Source organism: Rattus norvegicus, chromosome 9 (assembly GCF_021556685.1).
Source record: "Rattus norvegicus strain SHRSP/BbbUtx chromosome 9, alternate assembly SHRSP_T2T, whole genome shotgun sequence".
Classification (NCBI taxonomy): Eukaryota; Metazoa; Chordata; class Mammalia; order Rodentia; family Muridae; genus Rattus; species Rattus norvegicus.
In genome coordinates this window covers 89939665-89949404 of record NC_141542.1, presented here as the reverse complement: position 1 = coordinate 89949404, position 9740 = coordinate 89939665, and the positions used below count along the sequence as shown (strand labels likewise).

General features: G+C 42.0%; 1 pseudogene; it reads left to right on the top strand.

Moving 5' to 3' along the window:
- The first annotated feature begins 6734 nt into the window (after positions 1 to 6734).
- On the top strand, positions 6735 to 7248 carry Dnajb13-ps1 (DnaJ heat shock protein family (Hsp40) member B13, pseudogene 1; annotated as a pseudogene).
- Positions 7249 to 9740: the final 2492 nt, after the last annotated feature.

The following is a 9740-nucleotide window of genomic DNA, read 5'->3' as shown; positions in this document are numbered from 1 at the left end:
TAAAGAAGTCAGGAATACATCAATCTGAAGCCAGACATGGCAATGCATAGCTGTAATCCTAGCATTCAAGAAGCAGAAGCTGGAAGAGCACAAGTTTCAGGCTGACCTGGACTACATCGTGAGTTTCTAACCAGCTAGGGCTAGATAGTTAAGCCTGGTCTCAAGAACTGAAAGAGAAAGAAATGAAAAGAGGAAGGAAGGATGGAAGGAAGGAAGGAAGGAAAGAAAGGAAGGAAGGAAGGAAGGAAGGAAGGAAGGGAAGGAAGGAAGGAAGGAAGGAAGGAAGGAGGGAAGGAAGGAAGAAAGAAAGAAAGAAAGAAAGAAAGAAAGAAAGAAAGAAAGAAAGAAAGAAAGAAAGAAAAGAAAAGACATAAAAGAGAAATGGGAGGGAGAGGTTGGCTGTGGGGAGGAAATGGTATGCTATTGGAAGTAGTAGGCTGTGAGGAGGAAGTAGTAGGCTGTGGGGAGGAAGTGGTGGGCTGTGTAGAGGAAGTGGTGGGCTATGGAGAGGAAGTGGCTATGGAGTCTTCCTGAAAGGAAACAAGAAGAAACTGCTTCTGAGTTAGGCAGAACTCAAACATCCTCACTCCTGATGGACACCCTGTATGATGATCCCTCGACTTGAACATGGATGGCACCTGTGAAAATCATGGAATGTCACTCTTGTGATTAGGTTCTGATCTATGGCAATAATGAAAGGTTTTCATAGATGTAATTAAAACTTTGACATAGCTGACAGTGAGAAAGTGCATAGGGCACTGCCATGGGGGAGCCAATCAGATGAACTATTTAGAGAGGATCTGGATCCAGAGATGCCTTCCTCCACTAACCTTAAGAAGCAAACCTATAAGTTGGAATGGGAGCCTCAGATGAGCCCTGAATCTTGATCTCATTTAATTGTAGCCTTGTCAAATTCTGAGCTGAGGGTGAGGCCAGATAAGTGACTGGGCTAATGACATATGAAAACTGTGATGCAATAAATCTTGGGATTCATTGACAGATATTCATGTACATTCAAATTATCTTTCTGTATTTGTGATAACAGATTTGTTCTAAACTGTATAAGAAGCAAATGTATTAACAACCGTGATAAAAAAATTTCCCACTAGGATGTCTTCTACATTTTCTGGGTGTATATTTATGAGCAGAAAACACCATCAGTGGTCACAGAAAAATTAATTTTTTTTGGTTCTTTTTTTCGGAGCTGGGGACCGAACCCAGGGCCTTGCGCTTCCTAGGTAAGTGCTCTACCACTGAGCTAAATCCCCAGTCCCAGAAAAATTAATTTTAAATCAACATTTTCTTAATTCAAGTTTCATATGCAAACACATAGTTCTTTTAAACTCTCCTTTTCAATATAAAAGTCTTATAATTCTGATGATAGACCTAGGAAGTTTAGTCAATACTCTTTAGGGATGCTAATGTTTGATTTCCATTACAAACATATTCTGGACTATGAAATAAGTTTGTTTCCATGAAAACAATTTTGATATTTTTCTCAAGGACTTACATGAATCATAAATCTTATGAAATAGTGTTTCTTAAATTTACACAATTATTTGAATATAATATAAACAACCTCAACCTAACTTCATTTTTAAGTTAACCAATCAACCACTTGTACAACTACTTTTCAATGGAGTTACAGTGTGAACTGTAATACTCATAAAAATCAGAGGTGATCAGGTGATTCCAGGTTATAGGCAATCTGGTAAAATCATTTTCCATCTCCTTTACCATAGGATTATAAAATACCAAAATGCACAGATTTCCAAATACAAAAAATGTTTATAATTCAAGTTTATTATCTCTGTTTTCTATTCTGAATCCTAAATCTTGTGGGTTTATATGAAGTTTAGGTACAAAAGAGATATGACATCACAAACAAAGTAGGGTGGGGAGAGTAATCCTTAAATGACTGACACCACATGGCATTCAATGACATTGGTAAGGGCAGCTGGGATATCTAAAGAGAGTCTCATGGTTCCTACTGTTAGAGGAAATCCTTTTATCTTTCTAGTGCCTTGTAAAGGGGGATTTTCATATTACACATATTTTAGATTAGAATTAAGACTTTACCTAATTCTGCCATATAGACACTGAGGGAGCCTGAGGTCCCATCCCTGGGCTCATCTCCATGGCAGAGAAGGGAATGTCTATCAGTGAGCTGATTTTCCTCCTCTGTGCTCCTACTCATCCTTGAAAAGAAACTGCCATCCAATAGGTGCCAATCACCAATCCTAAGGCTTCAGAGTTAGAAAGGACAAGACATGTTCATCTAAGAGGCAATCTGGAAATGTAAATAGCACAGTTTGATTGGTCCTTGAGGACTGGAGGAGTACTGCAAATGTCCCTGAGCTGGGATCACTGTTTGCAGACTTCCTAATATTGAAGTTCTCCTGGTTAAATTCCCAGCCAAGCCCTGAGCCTCACTCTGAGGAATACTTCCCTCCCCTGTCCCAACACCCTTTCTTTTTTTCCATTTGAACTTTTCCAAGTTAGCACAGACAGAATCCACTTACATTCCAGTGCACCACTCCTCCTCTTCCACAAACAAAGGCTTTAGGTTTCAGGAGCCAATGAGTTTGAGGCAACCACAGAGATGGGGCTCTTCCTCAGAAAGTGATGTCTGCTCATGGGATGTGTGTTCTCAGCCCTGTCATCTCTTCTTTGTCTCTGTCACCCTCTTTTTCCCCTCCTCCTTTGTCTTCATACTATCCGGTTGATTTTAGTCTCTAACCTCTGGTCTCTTCCTCCTTCCATTTTCCTTGATTTTTTTCTACTCTCCTGTACTGATGGATTCAGTGACTAGGAATATACTTATTCGCATATTTCATGTTTTAAGTGGAAAGTGGAATGATGACATGCATATGTCTTAGAACCAACAGAGTCAAACTTGTGAGCCCTTGAGAGATGTCAGGCATTGGTAAGCATCCAGAAGTCTTTACCGTTTGATATTCCGAGCACACTTGAGTGATCGACTTGTTGATGGGTCAACTGATACAGTATTGCTCCCGTTTTTCGCATGGGGAATTTTACAAAAGGTAAGTTGCTTGCAGTTAACAAGTGTGATCTGATCACATGCCCCATGACAATTACTTTGACCACACTGCTGGGATGACAAAAGGTCAATTACAATTACACATGTCCATAACCAAGCAACCTATTCTAGCTCCGAACAGAGAGAGGTTGTCTGAAATGAGATCAGATGGAGTGAAAGTATGGAGTATTGAAAGATGGATAAGACAGTATTTAAAGTCTTTCTTACTGACGTGGGAGGCACATGATCAATGCAGCTGCAGCCTCTGGTTCAAAGAAGCATTGTTACTAATCTGTGGTCTCCAAGGAATCATGCCTCCAGGGACTCCCAACTCTGAGCTTTGTCATATGTCATTTACATTGGTCCAAAGATACCATCAGGGATGACAGCTGTTGCCAGGGACACATCAGAAGAAGAATTACTGTAGGCTCACTGAAGGATTTCCTTCTAATTCAAGATGCCCTATCTAAGCATGAACATCAAGGCTCCAGATATGAGCACAGCTACATTTTCTCTTCCAGTCCTATATTGACTATCCCTAAGACCATCACATATAACAGAGAAGTCATTCCAACTGAGCCCCACTCAGATTCCTTACCTACATGGTGAAGAGTAATTAAGCTATTTTATGGGTTGGGATGGTTTGGGATGGTTTGGAATGCAACACCAGACAAGTAACAAATGACCCTTCAAAGGTTCCCTAAGTGCTTCTCAACCTCTCTGAGGGCACCCATGACCTGGCTACTCAGGTTCCCCTCCTGACAGAGAGAGAGAGAGAGAGAGAGAGAGAGAGAGAGAGAGAGAGAGAGAGAGAGAAAGCATGAAATAAGAGATGAATGAAGTGGAGCTTCTCTGGTAACTCATTGCATCCAAACAATGGCGTCCACCATCTACGGTAACAGTATTTGTTATAAACCAGAGACCAGTTCTTTTTTTTTTTTAAAGAGACTCCTTTAAATTTTCACATTCCTTATATTGACCAAATATACTGTAAATTGCCCCTGATGCCACTGAGAGCTGACAGGATCTTCAATTTCTGAGAAGGGAAAAGAAAGGAGGGGGAAAGGGACAGTCTAGGGACAGGAAAGGGATGCTTAGAGATGCCCCCCACCCCCAGACATTTGGAATTTGATGGGAAAGGAGATTGTTTCTGGAAGGTAGGGGAAGGGTTCTCTAAAAATTCCATGACTAAAGCCTGATCAATAGTCACAACAGATTTAATCCTCTGTTTTTACCATCTCTGGTATCCAGCACTGGTTAGAGGTGGGAAACCATCACAATGGCCTTATGAGATCAGTTCACTTTTCATCTCTGTACTTCAACCCAGGCAATGAGGGAAGTGAACACAGAGTTCCTTCAGGGTCCTTCAGATGGCTGTTCCCTACCATAAAAGGTGAAGCCTACTCTTATTTTATTGACTCTACTAGCAAATATCTACTCTCCCTTCAAGTAAAATCAAGATAAATGATTACAGTAGAAAGGAGGCAGGAGGAAAGCTATGGGTGGGGCCTTCCTGTCTTGAGTGTCCCCTCTCCCCACCATGACTTAGAAAGGAAGAGGCAAGTCCTTTGGAGTGTGGCCAGCAGGGACCTGGAAGCAGCAAGATAATCTGTGGGTTCCTATCAGTATGGGAGAGGAAAGGAGGCAGGTGGAGCCCCGGGCTACAACAGGAAGTGACACAAATAGGACGAGCAGCTGAGATAACAAGAAATCATGGAGGAAACCATGTCATTGGAAAAGGCTGGCTGGCCGTAAGTGAGAAAGTTGGAGAGGGTGACAAGATTAAGTTGATAGACAAAATTCCTTCTCGGTGGTAAAGCAGAATAAGGAATAAGAAGCCTGATAGCCCCTCCCAATCCTTACAAGCATATCAAAAGGGAAACCCTGAGATATAAAATTCCACACAGTGGTGATGGAACTGAGCACTGGTAGATGGGGACCCAAGGAAAGCGGTGCAGGTACTCAGGTGGAGGTTAAAGAGAATCAGGGTAACAGAGCCCTGTCTCAGGTTTCCTCTACAGATGAGGCCTGCGAGATGAAGTCATGACATTCTAGACGTATCAATTTAAAATCATAATTGTGATTTATGGTCTGCCCGGTGCTTTATGCTTTATAGCCCATTTCATTTTATCTTTATAGTCGCTTTGGGAAATCAGAAGGGCGGGTATCATCGACCTCATTTACTGATGAGGGAATGAGGTTCTAAAGTGATTAAGGGACTCACCAAGGACATGTAGCAGTCAGGGTCACTAGAAAATAGAAAGTATAACCACAAACCAAGACACCACCTCTCAGTATCTGCACTGAAAGCTACACACCAGTTCATTGTCCTGAAAAATTGTCACCTTTTCCATACACTGAAGTAAATGTATTCAGACAGTCAGCCTTTATGGTTACCATTCCTTACATCATCCAAGTGTGTGCAGTATTTATGAGAGGGACTACTAAATGCTCTAAACCACTGTGGAAGAGAATACAGTAAGAACTTAACTGCAAGAAGGGTTTGAAAATGTCTTGTGCAACTGAAACATAATGTTTAACCCCCCCCCCCAAAAGTAGTTCTTTGCTCCCTGGCCTGTTTCTGTGAAGAGAGCTAATGTATAATATGTTGGGGAAATTATTTTAATTCTAGCTCTTCCTTAAACTGCTTCCTTTATAAGACTGGTAAGAATAGTGCCATCCATCCCAGAATCACAGAAAATTTGAGTTTTATCTTATTTGATTTAGGGATCTTATTTGTCCCTCTATCTGGCTAGCAGGCTGCATTTCCATCAGGAACTGAGTAGTGTTGGGGGCTGTAGCCTGGGCTTCAGCATACACACAGCTGTGGCAGCACGAACTACAAAGAAGACAGCGGAGGAAGGGCCCGCTACCACTCTGGCTCTGCAGGAGTGGGGGAAGGCTACACAGGCAGGTTGTTGAGTCCTTTGGAATTCAGGAGAAAGCTGTCAACAGGAGAAGGTAAAGGTCAGTATTTATGTCAAAAATGAGGCTCTGCCTCTGGGAGCTCTTGACAGCAGGGGTGACATTTACCATGCGAAGACGACTCAAGGTCAAATATGGTAATTTCCAAAGATCAGACAGTAAAGAACTAGAGGATGCAGATGAGCTAGACATCAGAGATAACTGGGAAATGGCCACAGAGGAAGGCCGGCTTGGATCTGTTCCCTGAACGTGGTACAGAAACGCGTAGGAAGGAAATCCAGGGCAGAGCCAGGGAGGCAGAATGCTGAGTATATGGAGGAAAGACTGAGAGGGCAGCCCTGCTGACAGCAGCAAGTACCACACTGGGGAGGCAGGCAGTTAGAAAGAGCATGTGAAGTATACCAGAAACACAGGGAGGCGCCATCACTCTCACGGCCAGCACTTAGTAGGGACAACTAATCATTGTTTACCCAGGTTTGCTACCCATAGGATATGACCTACAGATTGTTTTCCCTTAATTGCAAATTTATCCAAAACATATTTCTCTTTTTAGTATAATTATGAAAGCCCATTGTATTTCTAATTTTGCAGTCTTACCATTATGAGGAATGGGCACAGTCTAACTTTAGTCCATCTCTCTAGCAAAACAACCAAAACCATCTCTTAAAACTTTTTTCCTTCTTCCTCCACACCTTAGGTGAGCCATAAAATTGTGGTCCTGAGTGCTGACCAAATTGGAGTTAAGAGCAGCCCAGATGAAACATAAAATTTTGATGCAGAAGGAAGTGATATAGATTTGAATTTGGGGGGACTTCAGGGCCAAGGAGTCCAGAAACAAGACCCTCCAATTGAACAAGACCTCTATTTGTCCCTGGAGGACTTATTCTTTGGCTGCACACACACACAAACACACACACACAAAACTAAGATCTCCCGAAGGGGCCCCAGTATAAACATGACCAATATTATCTCCATTGTGAAGGAGAAGCTGTACCCTCGCTTCCACAGGGAGTATGACAGCCTCTTTTTCGTATACTCATTCTTTTGGGTGAGGCCCCTACGTGCTGCACTATGGAGATCAACACCTTCATGACCAGCTGCTCAAAATCTCCATCAATGACATTGTCCACCCTAAGTATTTCAAGATCAAGCCATATGAGGGAATACCACTGCTGGAGAACCCCACCAAGAAGGAAAATACCTTTATCTTCTTTGACATCCAGTTTCCCATCTGCCTCACACCCAAGAAGAAGCAGATGCTATGCCAGATATTGCTGACCTAAGTCTGAGGGACCTGGGCAGGAACAGGGGTGAAGAGGGCTAGCTGGGCCTCCCCAACTCCTACCCACTCAACCCTCACAGCCTGTAAAGATGGGGAGGCATGAGGCTTTAGGCTGACATAATAAAGATTCCTTTCCTATTTTCTAGCTATTAAAGAAAAAAAACTTTCTTCCTAAGATCAAATTGGGAATTCTATAAAATTATTAATTCATCTAAACAGCATTAATTCATGAAAGTTTATCTTTCTGTTGATCTGCAGATAATCTGCTCAATAGGATGGACTAATGTCTGGGATTAATTATATTAATTTAATAATGACAGGAAAAGTATACCAGCTGCAAGAAGCAATCCTAAGATGTAGTCTCTTTAGGACCTTGTCTCTCTCAGAGCTCACCCATCTTAGCCCATGCAAAAAAGATGGGCTACCTCCAGGAAGGCCATCTGTTAGCCTTAGTCTTTCAACATGGCTCCTGACACGACATAGCTATCAACAGATGAGTGGGTGAAGGAAATACACAACAGAATTTTATTCAACCATAAAGAAGAACTCGCTGTGTTTGCAAGAATATGAATGGAGCTGAAGATTATTACATTATGTGAAGTAACCCAGATTCAGAAAAAAATTCTACATGGATTTTTTTCCATATTAATATCCTAGATTTTAGTTGTTATGTATGGGTTTGTAACATAGGGGAAGGAGGAGCCGTCATGAAAATGGTCAACTTTTAAATTCTGTGAGCCAGGCTTTGCCTTAGTCCTTCAAAAAGACCTTATGAGGTAGAACCTGGGATTGGCCCCATTTTATAGATGAGAAATCAAAAAGACAGTAGAGGAAGCAACTTTTAAAAAGAGGGACAGCCCATCAAAGACACCGAGTCACATGATCTAGACCTCGGTCTTAAGATGCTTCTTCCCCTTTTCCTCTACCTCCCCTTCTCCTCTACCTCCCCTTCTTATTTATTTATTTATTTATTTATTTATTTATTTACTTATTTGCTTATTTATTTATTATTTAGAGACAAGGTCTCATGTATCTCAAGCTAGCCTCAAATTGACTCTATAAACAAAGATGACCTTGAACTTCTGAGTACTAAGTTTATACCACCACACCAGGTTGCATGTCGGAGGTCAAACCCAGGGCTTTGAAGAATGCTAGGCAAGCACTCTACTATCTAGGCTGCACCCCCAGTTCATTTCTTGATCACTACTCTATGATGCCTTTTCCACCTCCTATATTAGATGTATGAGCAAAGTTTAAATAAGTTGCCATTTCATCTAAGCCAAAGCAAGACACATGACTCTTCTTTCTCCGAATGACAGAGTTATGTTTCTCCCTGCTTACAGCCAGGACTCCTGGGGACCCAGGAAAACCCATTTGGCTAAGCATCAAGGATAGACCTGCCTGAGGGTAGGGGGGCAGTCAGTGACTATCACTGCTTTAGTCTCTGTAGAATTTCAATTGTCATAATAATTGCTTATAACATGCCCGGCTGCTGTCCTTGTCATGACTGTGTGTTCCAACCACAGTGATCTGAAGAATAATCAAATGCTATTATTAATATGAATGAAAGTGACAGTAATAAAAATAATGATGGAAGATCCCTCCAAGGAAAAGGGGGGGTCACAGAACACAGAGTTATAAAGTATGATGATCCAAAGGTTGTCTTTTGATCATCCATCGAAGCCCCACTGTATTACAGAAGAAACTGGCCTAAAAGAGGCCAAGTCCCTTGCTTGGAGTCACTCAGCCAATAGTCCCACAGCTGGGACATGGACCCATATTTCCTGAGTCAATTCAGGGTCAAAGCATGAAAATATCCTAATGAGACCCTTTGCACAATCAATACACACTAATTCTTTTGAATCCTGCTGAAAAATACAAATGTATTCCTCGCCAGTTCTACAGGATTAACTGTGGATTTCAGGACACCTTCCATGATTTCTATGTAGACAGGATAGCTGGACTGAGGTAAGGAGAGGTCTAGAATCACCAGCTTCAGGAATCTAGAAGTATCCCACCTTTGCTGTATGTGTCTTCCTGCCTGGTTTCCATGGATGATTAGAAGTTACCCATCCCTAGCTTTGAATACTGGCTCTTGCAAAGTGTTTAGAACTGCTCTCCAGTTCTAGCTTTCATTTCCTGAGAGATAAGCCCTGCTCACCCCACAGTCTTGAGGACTTTAGCTTCTCAACCTTAAGGAACCCCAAACTTCAGAAGGAGCTTTCAGGATATGTATTATGTCAGAAGATTGATTACCTTGTGCATTATGTCAAGCACAGAGGAAGCCTTCTCTACATACATGACTACTGTGATTTCCCATGACTCCACTGGTAGTTAAACCCACTTCGCTGTCTGCTCTCTGCTTTCTAGTGACTGTGCAATAAATGGCAGACCTTGCCTGCTCTGCCCATGTAGTCCTCACGCCTTCCCTGCTGAATACCCTTCATCTGCTACTGTCATCCCAGGGGAATACCAGCCACAAATAAAAAGCTA